Genomic DNA, 23,413 nt, shown 5'->3' with positions numbered 1-23,413 from the left:
TTTTTCAGCATTTATTTTTGGGACAGAGAGAGACAGAGCATGAACAGGGGAGGGGCAGAGAGAGGGAGACACAGAATCGGAAACAGGCTCCAGGCTCTGAGCCATCAGCCCAGAGCCTGACGCGGGGCTCGAACTCACGGACCGCGAGATCGTGACCTGGCTGAAGCCGGACGCTTAACCGACTGCGCCACCCAGGCGCCCCAAAATCTGTCTTTTTAATCATGTGGAAATGAACATGTGGAGTATACTGCTCTCCATTTCCAATATAAACCCTTTATATCAATATACAAAATAAATCTTAAGAGAAGATAACTTTGGGGGTACCTGGGTGACTCAGTTGGTTGAGCGTCTGACTTTGGCTCAGGTCATTATCTCATGGTTTGTGGGTATGAGCCCTGCATTGGGCTCTGCACTGACAGCTCAGAGCCTGGCGCCTATTCGGATTCTGCCCCTCCCCCGCTAACTCTCTGTCTCTGTCTCTCAAAAATGAATAAACCTTTAAAAAAAATAACTTTTCATAGTTGTTTTATATTCTAATTTCTTTAGGTTTTAATTATCAAAATGTCCTCATTCTAACCTAAAAATATGTTTAGTGAATGGCCAGTAAGTGGCATGTATAGGATTTTATTAATGGAATGGGTTTCTTAAGGAACCTTCAAGCTTCATGAAAGTATCAAGTTATAAAAAGGCACAGAAGATACATTTTTAAAAAATAATTTAGTTTTATAAATTTAAATATATTTGTTTTAGTATACTGTTTGCTAAACAGTATCTCCAAATACATAATGAAATTTACACAATGAACTTGCTGTTTCACTCACATAAGTCCAAATTTGTTATCTCTGGTTAGTGGGTATGTCTCCCATTTATGGTAATTCAGAGGAGGGATCAGTGATCATAATAAGCCACTAAAATGCAAAGTGGTGTTGTTAGACATGTGAATCCAAAGCCACTTCCTAACTGAAATCATGTTCTATGAAAGGGAAACAGATTTGGGTGGATAGGTAGTCTTTTTTTTTTTTTTTTTTGCCTCATTAAAATTTGCCAATTATTCACAGGTTTTTTTTTTTACTTTTGTTTTTAATTACTTTTCAGAAGAGAGACACCTTAGATTCATCACAATACTTTTCATAAACAGTGTGTGTGTGTTCTATTTCTCAAACCCATACACAAAAACACACTTATACACACACACTTACAATTCTTGTTAACCTCTCAAGTAAAGCAATCAAAGTGATGTAACATTTTCCTTTGGAATTGAAAAAGGTATGGGCTGGTCTCCCAGTTATTTAATGCTGTACAAGAAATTACCCTTCCCCCAGATAAGTGATATGACACAACCAGTTATTGTGATCGTGGATTTAGTGGGTCAGAATGCAGAAAAGGCATAGTGAGAATTTATTATTGCTTGGAGCCCTCTCAAGCAATTGCAGTTAGATGTTAGCTAGGGCTACATCATTCGAAGGCTTGAATGAGTCTAGGGAACCCACTTTTGAGGTGCCCCAGTCAGATGGCTGGCAAGTTGGTACTACCTGTTGGCCAGGGATATTGGCTCTTCTCCAGCTGGGTCCCTCCACAGGACTGCTTCCATTTCCTTATGGCTTAGCAGCAGAGACTCCAAGACACCAGTGCTTTGCATTTTATAGCTTAGCTTCAGATATCATACATCTTCACTTATACCTATTTATTGGTTACATAGAGACAAAGACAACAATGATTCATATTGCATTTGCAAGGGCATGAACCAACGGGGGCCATCTAGGAGATTAGCTACTGGATACAGGCTAGGGGAATTAATCATCTTTTGGGCTTTGCACCTCTCAAATACTGGGGTCAATGTGCTTATGACCTTCACGAAGATGAAGACCCAGATGATAGCAAAAAGCCTGTTTGTAAAAAAAAAGTTGCTTAACATATCAAATATTGAGAATATCAAATATTCTTTTCAGAGAATCTTAAGAAATCTTACTGAAATGTCTTTGAGATAAAAAACAAAACAAAACAAAACAAAACTTCTCCTTTATAGATAGCAAAACTAGATGTTTCTCCTGGATGGCTTAGGTGTTACAAATAGCTCCACTGACTTGTCATCTTAATAGTAAGATTTAACATGACAAATATTAATTTAGCAAGATTTGTGTGGACTTGTACTGAAATTTCTAATTACTCTAAATATGATATTAGTAATTATCTTAAAATCAGAACAGAATTACCATTTGTCAAATTTTTTCCCCTGCATTTAAAAATTCAAGGCAGCCTCATTTTGACTTATTTATAACCTTTTTTGCTGTGTGCCTAATTTGTGTTCACTCAAAAACATTTATTTGATGGTTGTTTATGAACTTAAACCATCTGCCATGACATCCTTGCCTCTAATTAGACAAAAAGAAACTTACAATTTGGTTGCATAACATAAAAATTGGCACTCTCTCTGTTCCTTACACATTTGAAGGAGCACAGTGATTATGATATGACATCGGTGGGCTGATGGTGGTGACAGTGATAACTGTGGTAGATATGATGCAAATGATGGTAACGATGGTAATGATGTTGATACAACACGGTAGTATTTTTGAATAAGACATGCTTCTCACTGGTATCTTTTTATCATAGTTTTGTGAGATAGATATTCACTCCATTTTACATATGGAAAAAAATTACAATTCAGAAAGATTAAATAATTCTTCCAGCTTCACATTTGACTCAAATGTTTCTTTCAAATAAAAAGTTAGGTTCTTTAGGTGGTTGTTATATATCAATGTAGGTTCATCACTTGTAACAAATGTACCACTCTGGTGGGGGATATTGCTAATGGGGGAAGCTGTGCATGTGTGAACCAAAGGGTATAAGGAAACTGTGTTTCCTCTTAAATTGCTGTGAACCTAAAACTGCTGTAAGAAATACAGCCTTTTAAAAATTTCACTCTAGCATTATATCACACTTAATAGATTTATCCCACTGTCAACACTATGAAGTATCTAAAGTATTATTCTTAAAATCATTTTACATTTCTTGATTGCTATTCGGTTTTCCAAGTCTTTACATTTAGGTTCTCATTTTGTATGTCCAATAGGACATACAAAATCATTTTACATTTCTTGATTGCTATTCGGTTTTCCAAGTCTTTACATTTAGGTTCTCATTTTGTATGTCCAATAGGAAAAAGAGACACTGGTATTATCATTATCTCAGTCAGTAGTGTAGATGAAGGAATGGAAGCAAAGAGGAGAGAATAAGTCATTTGCTTAATGTCATTAAATCAAACAGCTTACAAGTATAATTTGGTGTTCCATGAATTAGTAGCATGATGGTAATAATAAACCAGCTTCACATGCTTTTTCACTGTAACAATTCAGTCATTTTGATATATAACACAATGGTTCAATTCCCACAGAGTTCTGCTTTAAGACTCTTGCCTACACGAATTTATTACACCACATAAATTTAGTTTGTGTAACTGAAGAGATTGTTTAATAGCAATTTCCTTACTAATTTCTTTCTAATGACAAATTACTTTAATATAATAGATGATAATAATTCACCCTCTACCTTAAGCAATGAATAAATTGCTATTTGCATATCACTTTTCAGTTTTTAGTATTACTTTTCATTTCCAAATACTTATAATTCTCACTAAAATTTTGTGTGTTTTGACTTATTGGGAGCATTATATTATAAAAATGTTCCCAAATGACTTTATTGTTTATTATTCAACAAAGACCTTTTACAGTGTTGATTTTTTTGTTCTGTGTAATTTCCTTTCTAGTTGCTCAGTATTTTAAATACTCATTGCACCAAGGGATTAGAGAATCAACCACGAGCTGTTAGGATCATAAATCCTAGTGACACATTTTGATTAAGAAGAGCAACAGAGACTTTTGTATATACTGTGTGGTACATTGGCCACATCCTCCAACTTTGTCACTGAGGTATTTCTCCAGCTGTGAATTAGGCTGTTGACAGTTCTCAGATCAGCCCCTCTTGGAGGCTATGCCTTACCCAAGTCTATGCCTATTCTTGGGGTAAGCTACATCCAATGAATGGCCACTTTGAGAGTAAAAAAGCTCAGACCCAGTCTCAATCTGAGACATCTCTGAAGCCATGTCCCAGCTTCAGAGCTTGTCATGGATGTTCTGATATTAGAGCAAAAACCTGAAAAAGAAAGAATAAACACAGCTGATATGGATGAAGGGTAGGTGTTCCTGTTAGAAGGAACAGCATGTTCCAATTTCTTCTCACTTGCATGGCTTCTGATAAGAGATTTGCTGTGTTCTTATCCTTGCTCCTCTAAATTAAGGAGTTTGTTTGTTTGTTTTGCTTCTTTCAAGGTGTTCTTTTTTGTCTTTGATTTTCTGCAGTTTGATTATGATATGCCTAGATGTATTTCTGTCTCCTTCCTTCCTTCCTTCCTTCCTTCCTTCCTTCCTTCCTTCCTTTCTTCCTTCCTTCCTTCTTCCTTTCCTCCCTTCCTCCCTTCTTCCCTTCCTTCATCCTGCTTTGGTATTCTCTGACCTTTCTGAATCTTTGATTTGGTATCTGCATAAATTTTGGGAAGTTCTCAGCCATTATACTTCAAAAATGTCTTCTATACTTTTCTTGCTCTCCTTCTGGTACTCTGATTCTGTGTGTATTAAATCTTTTAAGTTGTCTTGCATATATTCAACATTCTTTTCTGTTTGTTTTCATTTCTTTTTTCTCATTGCATCTCAATTTGGGTAGTTTCTACTGACCTACCTAATTTTTTTTTAACGTTCATTTATTTTTGAGAGAAAGAGACAGAGTGTGAGTGGGAGAGGGGCAGAGAGAGGAGGACACAGAATCTGAAGCAGCCTCCAGGCTCTGAGCTGTCAGCACAGAGCCCAACATGGGGCTCAAACTCACAAACCATGGGATCATGACCTGAGTCGAAGTCGGACGCTGAATCAACTGAGCCACCCAGGCGCCCCTCTACTGACCTACCTTAAAGCTCACTGATTGTTTCCTTAGCCATGTCCCATGTACTTATGAGCTCTTTTAAGGCATTCTTTATTTCTATTTCTACGTTTTTCATTTTAACAATTTTCTTTTGATTCTTATTTTCTATATCTTTGCTTGCATTAACCATCTATTATTGTATAATAAACTACTTAGGGCTCTTAACATATTAATCATAGTTATTGTAAGTTCCCTGTGCAAAATCTGTGTCTTATCTGGGTCTGTTTTCTGATGCTTGATTTGACTCTTCAATCTGTGTTTTCTTCTTACCTCTTGGCATGGCTTGTAATTTTTGTTGAAAGCTAGATATGATGTATTGAGTAATAAGGGTTGAGGTAGATAGGCCTTTATTGCAATAGGCCTTTAAAGCTAGATATGATGTATTGAGTAATAAGGGTTGAGATAGATAGGCCCTTATTATGAGTATAATGTATATCCTACATTAATCTGATGAGGAACTGGGTTGTATTTAATGCCTGTTCTAACTGTAGTTGCTAGAGGCTTCAAATTCCTCTAGTATAATTGCTTTTTTTTCCCCTCCTCTCTTGACTTTGATTATCCCTAAGTATGCTCCTCAGAGAGATTCTATGTCTTATGGTTCTTTCTGTTGTAGCTCTCTAATATTATATCAAGTCCTGTTGGTGCACTGGTAATGTATGGGCCAGAGGAAGCTTTCCATTACCTTATGATCAAATCTCGGCTTTCTTAGTGGATCTATATCTCTAGGCTATGACCTCACAGAGTGTTTCTACAGAAATATAGCTTCCCTAGTCATTATGTAATATAGGAAAGCTTCACAGTAACTGGAAGCAAGAGGAAATCCCTTCCCCCAGGTAGTATATGGGTTTGGTAAGGACCCATTAACCCTGAATAGTAGAACTTCATCATGGATAATAGTTGGGTCTCCTTTACAGTGACCTCTTTTCTTTCCCTCTTTCTGTCACAGCCAAAAGGGAATTTGTCTCAGATCTTCACTGTGAGAACTTGGTGGGGCTACTGGAGGTAAAACCTATAAAAGCATGTCCCCCATGTGTCCCTCATTCTCATTCTCATCAATGCTCAGGCTTCAGCAGCTCATCAAAATTCTTATTTGAGGGTTCTTACCAGTGTATGGCCCTCGTGGCTTCTGTTTCAGGTAAACAGATATCAGCTGAGACACTGAATTCACCTCTCTGGATTTCGGGGAAGCACTTGGCCCTGTGACCTGAAGTTCGCTGATGGAAAAACCATTGTTTTTCAGCTTTTCCTTGCGGGAATGATGGCTTCCATTTCTCGAGTAGATAGTCCCAGTAGTTTAATTTTGCTTTTTGTTTCCCTTGTCAGACAAGATATATCTAGAAAAATGTTTTACGGGTTTTTTTTTTTGTTCTTTTTGAGGCAATAGAGAAACTTTATTCACTCACCCAGACACATGATCATGCTGTCTGCTAACTTAATCATTCATTTACTTCTATCAAAGTCAGATATAATTTTTGAGCAATATTTTTTGAGGGGTACTGCTGTTTTATTTTTATTTTTTATTTTGTTTTTTTAATTTACATCCGAATTAGTTAGCATATAGTGCAACAATGATTTCAGGAGTTGATTCCTTAATGCTCCTTACCCATTTAGCCCATCCCCCCTCCCACAACCCCTCCAGTAACCCTCCGTTTGTTCTCCAAATTTCAGAGTCTCTTATGTTTTGTCCCCCCCTCCCTGTTTTTATATTATTTTTGTTTCCCTTCCCTTATGTTCATCTGTTCTGTGTCTTAAAGTCCTCATATGAGTGAAGTCATATGATATGTGTCTTTCTCTGACTAATTTCGCTTAGCATAATACCCTCTAGTTCCATCCACGTAGTTGTAAATGGCAAGATTTCATTCTTTTGGATTGCCAAGTAATAGTCCACTGTATATATATACTACATCCTCTTTATCCATTCATCCATCGACGCACATTTGGGCCCTTTCCATACTTTGACTATTGTTCATAGTGCTGCTATGAACATGGGGGTGCATGTGTCCCTTCAAAACAGCACACCTGTATCCCGTGGATAAATACCTAGTAGTGCAATTGCTGGATCATAGGGTACTTCTATTTTTAGGTTTTTGAGAAACCTCCATATTGTTTTCCAGAGTGGCTGCACCAGCTTGCATTACCACCAACAATGCAAAAGAGATCCTCTTTCTCCACATCCTCACCAGCATCTGTTATTACCTGACTTATTAATGTTAGCCATTCTGACAGGTGTGAGGTGGTATCTCATTATGGTTTTGATTTGTATTTCCCTGATGATGAGTGATGTGGAGCATTTTTTCGTGTGTCGGTTGGCCATCTGGATGTCTTCTTTGGAGAAGTGTCTATTCATGTCTTTTGCCCATTTCTTCACTGGATTATTTGTTTTTTGGGTGTTGAGTTTGAAAAGTGCTTTATACATTTTGGATAGTAACCCTTTATCTGATATGTCATTTGCAAATATCTTCTCCCATTCTGTCGGTTGCCTTTTAGTTTTGCTGATTGTTTCCTTCGCTGTGCAGAAGGCTTTTATTTTGATGAGGTCCCAATAGTTCATTTTTGCTTTTGTTTCCCTTGTCTCCAGAGACATGTTGAGTAAGAAGTTGCTGCAGCCAAGATCAAAGAGGTTTTTGCCTGCTTTCTCCTAGAGGATTTTGATGACTTCCTGTCTTACATTGAGGTCTTTCATCCATTTTGAGTTTATTTTTGTATATGGTGTCAGAAAGTGGTCCAGGTTCATTGTTCTGCATGTTGCTGTCCAGTTTTCCCAACACCACTTTCTGAAGAAACTGCCTTTATTCCACTGGATATTCTTTCCTGCTTTGTCAAAGATTAGTTGACCATGTGTTTGTGAGTACCTTTCTGGGTTCTCTATTCTGTTCCATTGATCTGAGTGTCTGTTCTTGTGTCAGTACCATACTGTCTTGATGATTACAGCTTTGTAATATAGCTTGAAGGCTGGGATTGTGATGCCTCTTGCTTTGGTTTTCCTTTTCGAGACTGCTTTGGCTATTCGGGGTCTTTTCTGGTTCCATACAAATTTTAGGATTATTTGTTCTAGCTCTGTGAAGAATGCTGGTGTTATTTTTATAGGGATTGCATTGAATATGTAGATTGCTTTGGGTAGTATTGACATTTTAACAATATTTGTTCTTCCTGTCCAGGTGCATGGAATCTTTTTCCATTTCTTTTGTGTCTTCTTCAATTTCTTCCATAAGCTTTCTATAGTTTTCAGTGTACAGATTTTTCACCTCTTTGGTTAGGTTTATTCACAGGTATCTTATGGTTTTTGGTGCAATTGTAAATGGGATTATTCCTTGGTTTCTCTTTCTGTTGCTTCCTTGTTGTAGTATAGGAATGCAACTGATTTCTGTGCATTGATTTTCTATCCTGCAACTTTGCTGGATTCATGAATCAGTTCTAGCAGTTTTTTGGTGGAATCTTTTGGGTTTTCCATATAGAGTATCATGTCATCTGTGAAGAGTGAAAGTTTGACCTCCTCCTGGCTGATTTGGATGCCTTTTATTTCCTTATGTTTTCTGATTGCAGAGGCTGAGACTTCCAATACTATGTTGAATAACAGTGGTGAGAGAGGACATCCCTGTCTTCTTCCTGACCTTAGGGGAAAAGCTGTCAATTTTTCCCCTTTGAGGATGATATTAACGTTGGGTTGCTCATATATGGCTTTATGATCTCGAGGTATGCTGCTTCTATCCCTACTTTCTTGAGGGTTTTTATCAAGAAAGATGCCATATTTTGTCAAATACTTTCTCTGCATCTATTGAGAGGATCACATGGTTCTTGTCCTTTCTTTTATTGATGTGATGAATCACGTTGTTTTGCAGATATTGAAACAGCCCTTTGCCCCAGGTATAAATCCCATTTGATCATGGTGAATAATTTTTTTAATGTATTGTTGGAGTCTGTTAACTAATATCTTGTTGAGGATTTGCATCCATGTTCATCAGGGAAATTGGTCTATAGTTCTCTTTTTTTAGTGGGGTCTCTGTCTGGTTTGGAATCAAGGTAATGTTGTCTTCATAGAAAGAGTTTGGAAGTTTTCCTTCCATTTCTATTTTTTGGAACACTTTCAAGACAATAGGTATTAACTCTTCCTTAAATGTTTGCTAGAATTCCCCTGGAAAGCCATCTGGACCTGGACTCTTGTTTTTGGTAGATTTTTGATTACTAATTTGAATTCCTTAATGGTTATGGGTCTGTTCAAATTTTCAGTTTCTTCCTGTTTCAGTTTTGATAGTGTATATGTTTCTAGGAATTTGTTCGTTTCTTCCAGATTGCTCATTTTATTGGCATATAATTGCTCATAATATTCCCTTATTATTGTTTTTATTTCTGCCGTGTTGGTTGTGATCTCTCCTCTTTCATTCTTGATTTTATTTATTTGGGTCCTTTCCTTTGTGTTCCAACTGGCTAGTGGTTTATCAGTTTTGTTAATTCTTTCAAAGAACTAGCTTCTGGTTTCATTAATCTGTTCTACTGTTTTTTTTTTGGTTTCGAAAGCGTTAATTTCTGCTCTAAGCCTTATTATTTCCTGTCTTCTGCTGATTTTGGGTTTTATTTGCTGTTATTTTTCCAGATCTTTAAGGCTGAAAGTTAGGTTGTGTATCTGAGACCTTTCTTCCTTCTTTAGGAAGGCCTGGATTGCTATATACTTTCCTCTTATGACCGCCTTTGCTGTGTCCCAGAGGTTTTGGGTTGTGGTGTTATCATTTTCATTGGCTTCCATATACTTCTCAATTTCCTTTTTAATTTCTTGTTTATCCCATTCATTCTTTAGTAGGATGTTCTTCAGTCTCCAAGTGTTTGTTACCTTTCCAAATTTTTTCATGTGACTGTTTTTGAGTTTCATAGCATTGTGGTCTGAAAATATGCACGGTATGATCTCAATCTTTTTGTACTTGCTGAGGGCTGATTTGTGTCCCAGTATGTGGTCTGTCCTGGAGAACATTCCATGTGCACTGGAGAAGAATGTATATTCTGCTGCTTTAGGGTGAAATGTTTTGAATATATCTGTTAAGTCCCTCTGGTCCAGTGTGTCATTCAAAGCCATTGTTTCCTTGTTTTTTTGATTAGATGATCTGTCCATTGTTGTGAGTGGGGTGTTGAAGTCTCCTACTATTATGGTATTACTATCGATGAGTTTCTTTATGTTTGTGATTAATGGATTTATATATTTGGGTGCTTTCACATTTGGCACATAAATGTTTACAATTGTTAGGTCTTCTTGGTGGATAGACCCCTTAATTATGTTATAATGCCCTTCTTCATCTCTTGATACAGTCTTTATTTTGAAGTCTAGTTTGTCTGATATAAGTATGGCTACTCTGGCTTTCTTTTGTTGACCATTAGCATGATAGATGGTTCTCCATCCCCTTACTTTCAATCTGAAGGTGTCTTTAGGTCTAAAGTGGGTCTCTTGTAAACAGCATATAGATGAATCTTGTTTTCTTATCCATTCTGTTATCCTATGTCTTTTTATTGAAGCATTGAGTCTATTGATGTTTAGAGTGAATACTGAAAGATATGAATTTATTGCCATTATACTGCTTGTAGAGTTGGAGTTTCTGGTGGTGTTCTCTGGTCCTTTCTAGTCTTTGTTGCTTTTAGTCTTTATTTTATTTTATTTTATTTTATTTTATTTTATTTTATTTATTTATTTAATCTTTTTTTCCCTCATAGAATCCCCCTTAAAATTTCTTGCAGGGCTGGTTTAGTGGTCACAAACTCCTTTAATTTTTGTTTGTCTGGGAAACTTTTTATCTCTCCTTCTATTTTGAATGACAGCCTTTCTGGGTAAAGAATTCTTTGCTGCATATTTTTCTGATTCAGCACATTGAGTATATCCTGCCATTCCTTTCTGGCCTGCCACGTTTCTGTGGATAGGTCTGCTGCAAACCTGACATGTCTTCCCTTGTAGGTTAAGGACATTTTTCCCTTTGCTGCTTTCATGATTCTCTCCTTGCCTGAGTATTTTGTGAATTTGACTATGATGTGCCTTGTTGATATTTGGTTTTTGTCGAATCTTTGGGTGTCCTCTTTGCTTCCTGGATTTTGATGTCTCTGTCTTTCTCCAGGTTAGGAGAGTTTTCTGCTATGATATGCTCACATAACCCCTCTACCTCTATTTCTTTCTCTTCCTCTTTGGGGCTTCTATGATTCTGATGTTATGCCTTTTTAATGAGTTACTGATTTCTCTGTTTCTTAAATTGTGCTCTTTTGCCTTAATCGCCCTCTTTTTTTCTGCTTCATTATTCTCCATAAGTTTGTCCTCTATATAGCTGATTCTCTGTTCTGCCTTATCCATCCTTTCCCCCATGGCATCCTTTCAAGATTGCAGCTCAGCTGTAACATTTTCTATTTCATCCTGGCTAGCTTTTACTTGTTTTATATCAGTATAAAGGGATTCTAGTCTATTTTTGACCCCAGCTACTATTCTTATTATCATGATTCTAAATTCTGGTTCAGATACCTTGCTTGTATCTGTGTTGCTTAAGTCCCTGGCTCTTGTTTCTTCCTGCTCTTTCTTTTGGGGTGAATTCCTTCATTTTATCACTTCGAAGGGAGAAAAGGAATTAATGAGATAAATTAAAATTAAATATTAAAATTAAAAAATTAAAAATAAACACACACACACACAATTGAATCAATGATGCTGGATCTTAGGTGTGTTTTGGTCTGGGTGTTGAAAGGGGCTTGATATATTAGATAAAAAAGGGAAAGAAAAAAAAGAGAAAAAAATGAAACCGTTTCAAAATTTGAAAAAGTGAATACACTGAAGTAGAATAAAATGAAATGATGGGAGGAGGGCACCTTTTGGGATGAGCACTGGGTGTTATATGGAAACCAATTTGACAATAAATTTCATATATTAAAAAAAATGAAATGATGGAAGTAAGATAGAATTTGAAAATAAATACACAAAAATAGAAAATATAGTAGAAAAAATATAGAAAAGTATTTTTAATAAAAATTGAAAATAAAAATGAGTTTTTTCTTTCTATATTAAAGAAAATGAAAAGAAAAAAAAGAGAAAAAAGGAAAAGGAAAGAAAGAAAATTGAATAGATGGACCTGCAAACAGACTGAAATTCGACTCGTTTTCCCCTAGAAATCAAGCTGTGAAGCGCTTTATAGTCATAAACTAAGCAGGAGGAGAGACTTGTGTTGCTGAAGAGTGAGGTTGGCCCAGTTGAGTGGGGCTTAGTGTAATGGCTCCATTCTCCACCAGATGGCATTCCTTAGCTTACGATGGAGGATTGTTGTGGTGCTTATAGGTGCGTAAGTGCATGCGCAGGAAGCAGGGAAAATGGCGTCAACCAGCTACCCAGTGTCTAGTATTGGAACTCTGTTCTCCCTGATCAGCAATCACACACCTGTCCTTTGTCTTCAGCTTCTGTCCACTCCCCACTTTTACACAGTCTGTGACCAAGTCACAGGCAGAACCTCCCTCCTCAGTTTTGTTTCAGATGCAGCTGTTTTACCCAACCTCTTACTTCTCAGGGACTGTGGCTTTGACCCATTCTGTCCCTCTGCAGGAGGGCCTCACTGAGCAATAGCCATGTGCCAGCTGCACCCAGGAACGTTTGCAGGACCATGCTGCTGCTGATGCCCAGAGACTGTGGCTGAGTGCTAGCCCACCCCAGAAAAAGTTCGTGAGATCATGTAGCTGCAGCATTTCAGGGATTATGGAAAATCACAACACACATCTTGCACCAGGCTTCACCCTTAACGAACTTGTTCCAGCACCAGCAAATGTGGTTTTTCTCCCAGGTCCACTGGGGCCTTGCCTTTGGGGGACCAACACAGCCTCTACCAGGTGTCCTTCCAGCAGAGGAACTGCCCCTCTCTGTATGGCCTGAAGAACACTGGACTCCACTCTGCACCTGGGGATTTGCCCTTCTCACCAGAGCACCACCAGGTATGGAGCTGCAGAGTTTCAGACTATGCACTCCCCCTGTTAATACTCTTAATAAATTTAAACCCTCTCTTTTCTCCTTTCTTTCTTTTTAGTTCAGTCCCTGTGGCTGTTTCCACTTTCACTTTCTCTCCAGCTCCTTTTGGGGGGGGGTGCTTTTCCCTTATTCTCCCCCTACCCCGTCTCCATCCTCTGTCCACCCACAAAACCACCTCCCTTCCCACGGCTTCTCGCTCCCCAAATTCACCTCTCCTAGCTGCGTACCTGCTGAATTCTGTGGTTGTGCAGGTTGTGTGTTGTGTTAATCCTCAGATCAGTTTTTTTGGTGTTCAGGATGATTTAGTGTTGGTCTGGCTATATTTCATGGACGCTAGACACACAAAAATCTTTCATGCTCTTCTGCCACCTTGGTTCCTCCTAGAAAAAAGTTTTTTACAGCTGATGTCAAAGAAATTCCTGCCTATGTTTTCTTCTAGGAATTTTATGGTTTCACGTCTCACATTTAGGTACTTAATCCATGTTGAACTCATTTTTATGCATGGTATAAGAAAACGGTCCAGTTTCCTTCTTTTGTATGTAGCTGTCCAGTTTCCCAACACCATTGTTGAAGAGACTTTCTTTCTCCTACTGTATATTCTTAATTTTTATTAATGTTTCATGCCCTAAAGTCTGCTTGGGCTGATATTGATATGACTATACCAACTTTCTTTTGGTTTGAGTTCATATGATATACTCTTTTCAATCTTTTACTTTTCACTGTTCTTATTTTTTTTTAATTTTTTTTTCAACTTTTATTTATTTTTGGGACAGAGAGAGACAGAGCATGAACGGGGGAGGGGCAGAGAGAGAGGGAGACACAGAATCAGAAACAGGCTCCAGGCTCTGAGCCATCAGCCCAGAGCCTGACGCGGGGCTCAAACCCACGGACCGCGAGATCGTGACCTGGCTGAAGTCGGACGCTTAACCGACTGCGCCACCCAGGCGCCCCTCACTGTTCTTATTTTTAAGATGTTTCTTATAAGAATCATATGGTTAGGGTTTTGTTTTTATACTGGTTAATATTATTTTATTTTAAAATGAGAATCTATTTACTGATATATTTAGAATTATTTCTGCCATCTTACAATTTGTTCATTGAGTTACCTATTTTGTGTTTTTTGTCTTTTCTTTCTTTAATTTAGGTAATTCAATTACTTTAGTATTATTCTGTACCCCCTCTCTATTAGCATACTAGTTATACCTTTTTTTTCTATTTTGTTAGTGGTTACTTTAGATTACAAGAATTTAGGGATCCTTAATTTATTCCATTCCAATGTTCTTTTTTGCTTTACCACCTCCAAATAAACATTAAGATGTTTGAATACTTTAGCTCCATTTTCCACTTTTTCATCTTCTCTGTAACATTGTTACACATTTTACTTCTTGCGAAAATGTGTTTTATGTGTCACATAGCCTAGGCTATAGTATGCATTGATTTGCTTAAAGACCTAAGTCTTGCTTTGAAGGTGTTTTGTAGAGTAATTAACATCTACAGTTAATTACTTTAAGTAAAGGGGATTATCCTCCATAATCTGGGTGAGACTTAACTAATCAATAAAAGACCTTAAGAGTAAAACTGGGGTTTCCTGTGGAAGGAGAAATTCCACTTGTGTACTATAGCTTCAGGTGCTATCCAGGAGTTTCTAGACTGTTGGCCTGTCCTACAAATGTCAGACTTGCCAGACCTCTTTATAGGCCAATTGTTTGTAAAAACTTTCCCTCTATTTCTTGCTGTCTCTCAGTGTGTGTGTGTGTGTGTGTGTGTGTGTGTGTGTGTGTGTGTGAGAGATAGAGAGAGAGAGAGAGAGATAGTATATGTGTTAATTCTCTGTTTTCTATCTATATCTAGGAATTGTCTGAATTGGTTCTGCATTTTGTGGTATTGCTTCTCCAATCTGATTATATTTAAAAGACACTATTAATTCTATTTCCAGTGGTAAAGAAGGTACTAGTAGTCCACATGTAACAGTAGATATGCACAAAATATTGTCAGTGAATACTCCTAATCAGCTACTCATAAAAGGCAGGGTTCTAGTTGGCCATGTATTTGATACCTTAGAACAATTTTTTTTCTACTTGACCACTATAATGATATTGGCTGTTTGCTCCTCACTGCATTGGAGAAACTGAGAAAAGAAAGGATGATTGGGGGGGAGGGGCAATTTATTCCTCACTGAGTGTCCTACGCTGGCCCATGACCAAGTGACCCCAAAAGCTGCTAGTTTTGAGTGCAGCCAGAGCAAGAGGAGGTTCTGGCATTTCGCCATGTGATCCAGCAGATTCCATGGTGCTTGAAGTGTCGGTGGTACAGAGAGATGGGGTTTGGAGACTTAGGCCCTGTAGGTGGGTAACAGGGAGGACTCAGGCCTTTGGAGCCAATCCATGCCACACCCTATGGATAAGTACTCTCCTTTTGAAAAAAAGTGTTGTCTTCTTCTGGAATTTAGTGGAAACTGGACACTTATAACAATGAGCCATGAAGTTCCCATGCAACCTGATCTGAGGTAACCTCACTCCTAAATTCTCTGGTTTACAATCCAGCCTCTCACGTCTGTACTCCACTAAACCTGATTTTCTGGTATCAAGAGACTTACTGATCCAATTTCTACAAATAATTTAATTTTATTCCGTTCTAGGGAAGGGGCAGTCATAATTGCCTGGCTCCTTAGAATGTAGGTGTGGATCTGAATGTCTCAGTATTTTATATGTGAATTTTCAACCAATTCCACTTATTCCAGCACTTTCTTCATCTCTTTTCTCAGGGATTCTGATAACTTGATTTCCACTGGAAATTCTTGACAAATTCTTACCCTTTAACTCTTGCGGATCTCTTACTTTTTATGACTACTCCATCTATTCATTGTCTTCCGGGAATTATTTAAAGTCTTCTGATGCTCTTATTTCATCTCCCATTAACTTTGTCCTGGCTAATTTTCTTTTTAATTCTTCTTTGCCACTTTAGTAAGGTTGGGAAAGAAGAGAAGATAAATTCATGGAGTCAGTCCATCTTATGTAACAATGTTTCCATATTGGCATTTTAAAATGAGATTCTAATGCCATTTCTAAAGTTTTGAAAAATTTTTATAATGGGATAATAGAAAAGGAAGATAAATTAAAAGGTTGTTAGAGTTTCTGACTAGCATACGCATCACTAATATCAATTAAATAGGAAAATAAAAAGAAAACAATTTTTAATTTTACCAGTTATTTGGAATGAGCAACATAGTAAGAAAATAATCTGGATCTTTTTCTTTGTGTTTATAACATTTGGACAAAATTTTCTCTTGTCATTAGGCCTGTTTGGCTTCTCTTTCAGAATGAAAGCTTGGTGTTTGCCTTCAGAATCAATTCCTATTTCTTTCAATTTGGAGCTGTTAAATCTTTACTGCAAATGGCAAATGAGGTCAAAAGACATCTCAGGAGACACATATCTGGTCTTCTACCAGATGCTCTTTGACACTCAGGGACCTGGTGAGAATGGTCAGGAGGGAGACAGTGAGGAATGGGTAACCACTTGCTAAAAGTTGTCTGGGTTTTTGGTTTAAAATATTGATGATTTATTAGGTCCTTGTCAGTTATAAATCTCCAAGAATCCAAAAGAATAAACAGCCATTAAGATAGAAGCCTAAATTCAGAGTCTACTTCTAGCCTGGAAGAGATTTTCTGTCTATTACAAATTTCTGTAATTTACAGTATTACAGAAATTTCTAAGACCTGTCTGATTATGTTCAGGTAACACATAAATAGAAACAATGATAAATATGTTGTAGGAGAGAATAAAAAAATCACAATATCTCAATAAGCTGAATTACAGGAATAATCTAAAAGTTACAACATGTGTTGTCTTTACATTTTCAAAGTTCAAGTTAATAATGTCTACCATTTATTAAGAGTAAAAAGTATTGTGCTAATCCAAGTTATTATGCTAAGCACCCACATAAAACATCTCTTTTAAGTGTAGCAATGCACTCAATAAGCTTGTTTGGACCAAGCTCTATCTTTTGTGCTTAAGATACATGAGTGAACAAAGCAGATAAATAGCTTGACCTTGTGCAGGCCTGGAGATGAATATCAATTCTATTATTCCCAGGTTTTGGATTAAGAGACAGGGTAAGACATATTTGTAAATCAAAATCTCAAAGTAAGTGAGGTGGCAGTAAATGGATTCAATCCATTTTCTCAGTTTCACACAAGTTAAATTTTAACAAAACAAAATAATTACATAAAGAAAAGAGGCAGTGGGGAGTGTGTGAGTGGCTCAGTGGGTTAAGCTACTGACTTGATTTTGGCTCAGGGCATGATTTCATAGCTTCATGAGTTTGAGCCCCACACTGGGTGTCCTACATACAGTGCAGAGCCTGCTTGGGATTCTCTCCTTCTCCCTCTCTTTGCCCCTCCCATGCTTTCTCTCTCTCTTTTTCCAAATAAGTAAAATTAAAAAAAAATTATTTAAAAAAAACAAAGGCAGTGTACAACACTTATGAAATAGACAAATGTAATTGACAGCAACCTCAACGTGTTATCAATATTCTAATGAGGTTGTAAAAGATCTACAAGTATGATAAGTATGAAATAATGGTCAAAAGCACAAGTTTTGAGATTAGACAAACTTGGTTTCAAATTTTGGTGCCCCCATTAACTAGTTGTGTTACCTTAGGCACATGTTTTGCTTTGCTGGCCTCAGTTTCTTCCAAATCAAGGTGAAAATTAAATAAGATAATATATAATGTAATTAGCATGTTTCTAAGTTCATTATAAGTGTGAAATAAATGGTAGCTGTTAATCCTTTGTTACACCAATATATGCATATTATGGAGAAAAGAGAGGTTTTACAACTCCTTTTCTATACACTACTTAGATGTATCGTAGTTTTCCATTTAATTCTGAAATCCACAATTGGAAAAGTCTTAAGATAAATTTGGGATACCTAAGGGAGTGACTATGATATTTGAAGGAATTCAATTCCAATTATAAACTTATTAATTATGCAATGATAATATTCAGGCACTGCGCTCAAGACTGTCACATGAGAAATACCATTGAAAAAGCAAAGACCGTTGAAGCCCCCTGTGAGTGGACATAATCAATGCCTTCCAACAACTGTGAGAGCAGTCATGTGAAATATTTAGTCCTTTCTATCCTAGGAGCAATAATTAGATATAAGGCATTAAAACCATAGGCAAGCAGACAAAAGAAGGTTGAATTTATATTAGTTAAATTATCTCAGGATGAAAGATAAATCACAGGAACACATCCTTTATGACTTCTTAGAAGGACAAGGGAATCAAAGTATCAGACATATGGTAGGAAAGATCATAGGACCTTTCCTAGGTCTTAAATAATATGATTCTAATGAAACAATTGAAATTTATACATGTGACAAAATCTGGCATTTCAACTGTGAGATTCTCATGGACTATTGCTTCATACTTTCATAGCATGCTATACTTACTCATAATTGAAGTGTTCAGTTCTTCTCAAAAGCAGATGCTGATATGGAGTTAAGAATGCAAGGTGTTTATCAGGGAATAAAAAGATCAAGGAAGAGGAAGCAGGATTTAACAGATAAAGCTATTAGCCAGCAATGAAAACCTATAAACTGTGGAAATAAAAGAAGGGAGAAAAGAAAAATGGGCAGGGAGAGTCTCAGACAGTGAAGATCTAATCAAGTCTCCACCAACACGAAGGAGAAGCCTAGAGAAAACATTAGAAGAATTCCATGTTGAGCAGAAATATCAAGACCCTACTATTCCCATCACCACCACCCTCCACATTCATTCTCAATCATTGGCCTGTGGTTTCCTTCAAACAGTGTAGTAGCTTTAGACTGAGTACAGACTAGGGCAGATCCCAAAGGCACTGTGTAGCTAAAGGCTGTGGGCCTACGGTATTCCTACTAGTTGGAACCATGTTGCTTACCGCCATATCATCCATACCCTTATTACACCAAATTGAACATTTTCTGTTTACTTTCCCATTTTCACAGATAAGCTACAGGATATTTGAATGTGATAACTATTTTAATCTCCATTGTGTCTCTAGCACATATAACAATGTCTATAATACTCCATAGTGATTGCATCAATTCATGAATATAGACTGAAGTATATTGAGAGCTATGAAGGGACCCCAAAAGGTGGCCTACTGAAAAATAGCAACCAATAAACCTACTAACCTTTAGAATCTTTTGGTAATACACATTTTAACCAAATTGGATAACATTTCAATAGCCAATATTTACTTACACATTTAGCTAAGTAATATTCTTTTTACAATTATCGTCTCCTAGAATAAAGCAGAGACTTAAAGTAAAAAGAAAAATGGAGATAAGGACAATAGGGATAGGGAATTGAGAAAAGTTCGATAATGTGGTTCCCAGAGGTGATGGAAGGGTTACTCGGGAGCCTTGGTAGAGAGTGTAGGATGTTAGAAGACCAGATAGGATTTATGTCAGATATATTTTTCAATCCTTCTAGATCACTACTCCACTACTCCACACAGCCAGGAAGATGAGCTGTGTGAATTATAGCAATGATGTCCTGTGTCTTCTGACTTCTAGTTGAGGATCCTGGCAGAAAAGTGGAGGGAGGGAAGAGGGTTAGGTCAGGGAATTTATCCCCTGGTTCTGTCCTTGTGAAACTGCCTTTCTCTCAAGGAGGCCAACTCTATTACCTCTCTTTCTGGGTTTTGATGACTATTCCCTTTCCTTGTCCATTTAAGCCTGGAATTGTAACAGCTCTGTTGCTGCTAGCCCTGGGTTTCTATACTTCTGGTTTGCCTGTACAAATCCCACTCATATCTTTATACCTAATACACAACTATGACCATCACTAATACACAAGTTATACATCAACCCTTTTGCCCACAGATTTGACCTTCATGTATTGCAAGAGACTAAAACAAGATTATGGCCTATTTCATCTCCTTTGTTGTTAACCCAAGAGGTCAGACAGGTCATCTCTGGCTCACATTGACTTGTCCCAAATGAATGGACTTCACGATCTGTAAGTCAAGAGCAGATTGGTTTTAGAGCATAATTATGGTCTCTGTAAAAGGTTAGGCAGATCAAATGGCTGAGGCCAAGGCGAAAGCTCTCCTGCATGCTAAAGGAGTTCCCATGGTTCACAGTACAACTATCTTCTCATGACCAGACTCTCTAGAGTTCGCACTCATTTTTTGCAACAAAGCCTCTACTAGAATTCAGTGATAGCTTCTTTTTGCAATATGCTTACACATCCTCTCCACTTACATGTATAGAGAGAGAGCTCTGACTTTAAGTGTTAATCTGAAGTTCTGTATTCTTTGATATGTGGTCTTTAAACACAGTATGATATTCCCTTTGATTACACCGAAAAAATAAATAAACACACTATTTTCCCTAAAAGTCATCAAAGTTTCAGTATGGCTCAAACTCTTTAAAAGCATCTGCTGTTTCCTGTTAATTCAGATGACAGTTCAGTCTAAACTATTAGGCAAACAAACGGCCACAGATTATAGCTGAATGTATATTTGTTTACCTGATTCTGGCTTTCTGTTTTGTTATTTCAGACCATATTCATGGCTGTGGAGGTCAACACCTTCTTTATGCTTTATGCTCTCAGTTTTTGTGTGTGTGTTACATCCCTCAACTAATTTCTAGAAGCCATCTGTTAAGTTCTGACTGATACTAAAAAGTTAATGATTTAAAAATAAAACAACTAATTCAAGTCTCAATATGAAATTCCTAGTGCTCTCATAGACTGAATGTCAACCGTAATAAGTAATAGAAATTACATTAATCATCACCTGGTTTATTCCTGCCCTGCTTGACACTTGGGGCATGTATTATCAATAGAGCAATGGAGTTTAGTAGATAGGACATCTCACAATGGAAGCTTATTTGGTTATCCAAACTGTTATATATCTATTATGTTAGAAAAAAATCTTAAAAACTCTTTCTATTGATCAAATGTCATTGAGAGGGTTTTTATAAATTATTCATCAGAGAAGAAAGAACACCTAATTTCTTTTTGTAAAGTGTATTTAAAAAGAAATTCTGTGACAGATTAGTGGGAAAGTAAAGAAAATAAAGAAGAAAAGTTTCTCCTACCTAGATGTAACATAATTGTGAACTAAGGCAGTTTAATAGGAAACAGTGAAATATCTATTTTGTATCTGCCAATCTAGGTGCATTTCCCAAATGACTTCTCTAGACCATAGTGATTCCAAAGCCAGTATTAGTTTCCATCAACTATCTTCAAATTTTAAATACTTAAACAAAATTGGATACCAGCCTGTAAGAAAACTATTAAGTGGCATCAGACAATTGGAACAGAAATTGATACTCAGAAGTGAGTTGCAGTCCTAACACATACCTAAAACATGTCTTTGTCTAAGAACCTAGCAGTGAGCAGAATCTGAGGAGGTAAGTGTAGGATGGAAAAAAGAGAGACTCTAATTTGGATGCTGCAGAAAAGCAATACTTGTGATGTTTTGACAGAAAGCTTAACTAGACTGTTACCTGCAGTAACATGGAAAATTGAAAGAGATCGTGGGTCTGGCTAAAGCGATTTCCAGGCAGATGCTTTAATGTGGCAAATACTTCCTCTAGCTGTCTCTGACTAAACATGTAGAGAGAAAGTTATCCCAAAGAAGGGACTGTTCAAATCTTAAGCATAATTTATAGGATATACAAATGCACTGGGCTCAAAATATTTTTTTTTTCTTGTCCATAGTCCCTTCTGGTAAAAAGTCTCAAATTTAGAAATACCTTAGGACACTGTCAGTAAAGCATGGCTTCAGGATAAAGATCTCAAGGCTGTGGATAAAAGACTATTGAATCATCTGAAAAATTTAAATCATGCCTATTTGGGCTTCTAAGATTACTCAGACTGAGCTTCTTAGACATCTGTGATAGAGAAGAGATTCTTTAAAAATATTAAGAGTATGAATTACAGACATTTTAGACTAGATGGAGTTTTTAATTAATCATAAAGATATTGTCCCACAAAACCCTGAGTTTCAATGCAATCCATCAAGGGGCTTGTTTTGAAGATACTTATGGGTGTGGCCTTTGTCCAGCAAAGTTTAACCCAGTAAGATTCAAAACAAATACCAAATACTTTATGAAAACTGAATTGGGAGATACACTACCAATTGAAACTAAAATGAATTAGAAACATTTTTAAATGGGAAGAGCCCCCAGAATCCCTTGGTTCCTGTATAGAAGGGAACAGTCTGAGAATATCACTTAGGTGCTAATTCAGCTGTGGTTTCTGTGAGAAAGAAGCATGACTCAGAGGTCAGGCAAAGCCTAGAGAGTGGAGCCAAAAGCAACGGCAATGGAAAGGGACTTCCAGGGAGCAAGACTGGGTCCTATTCCAGGAACTGGCAAAATGTGTTCAGCTGGATTTCAAAACCGCAAGGACTACTGACTGTCCTTTTAGAACCAAAGTACTAGTTTTTGTTATGCCAGCCATGTGTCACTTTTGTATGTTGCTTGCATGTGTATTTGAAGGGGCATGTAATCCATCTCTTTAGTTCACAGATCATTCCCAGCAAGAAGACCCATATTTGGGAGATGCACTTGAAATCTTACCTGAGGAGCTTCATGTTTGCCTAGATGTTACTTAGTTAACACAATCGTGGGTTTTGAACTTATGTCGCATTGAATGAGATTGGGGGGGGACAGGGTGAGTGCATTATTTATGTGGGAGAAACATAAATCGTTATATTTTTAAGTTTATTTATTTCAAAAGAGAGAAAGAGTGAGCAGGGGAGGAACAGATAGGGAGAGAGAAGCAGTGTCCACACTAACAGCGCGACGGCTCCATGCTGAAAGGAGCTCTGACGTGGGGCTCACGCTCACGAATTGTGAGATCATGACCTGAGCCAAGACCAAGAGTTGGACACTTAACTAATTGAGCCACCCAGGGGTCTCAAAACAGAAATTATTTTTGACTGCAGAATGAAGTGGCAGCTTTAAGATGGCTGCAAATTCCTTGCTACTCTCCTACTGAGAGGTGGGCGCTCATTCCTTTTCCTAGTAGTCTGTGATGGCTGTGATGACTTTTTTGAATAATAGATTATAGAAGAAATGACATTCTGGAAATTTTGGAGATAGATGATAAAATGTCTCACAACTTACACCTTGGCCCGGTGGAATGCTTGCTGTTAGGACCTTTCCTCTCAGATCCATCCATGATGAGAGAAGCCCAGGCCACACAGAGAGGCCCGGTCAACAGGCCTAGCTGAGCTGCCAGTAGATAACCAGCATTAACTGCCAGCCATGTGAGAGAACCACCTTGGATGTGCGGCCTTGTGGGTCCTTCAGATGACTCAAGCCATGACGTCCATTTGACAGCAACCGCATAAAAAAATCCAAATGAAAATCTCTCAGTTGATCCTAGTCAACCCAGAGGGCTATGAGAGATAATAATAAATTGTTTTAAGTCACTAAATTTGGGGGTTGTTTGTTATGAAGCAGTGCATA

Source organism: Herpailurus yagouaroundi, unplaced genomic scaffold (genome assembly GCF_014898765.1).
Source record: "Herpailurus yagouaroundi ecotype Mexico unplaced genomic scaffold, PumYag 142, whole genome shotgun sequence".
Classification (NCBI taxonomy): domain Eukaryota; kingdom Metazoa; phylum Chordata; class Mammalia; order Carnivora; family Felidae; genus Herpailurus; species Herpailurus yagouaroundi.
This window is presented reverse-complemented; position numbering follows the sequence as displayed.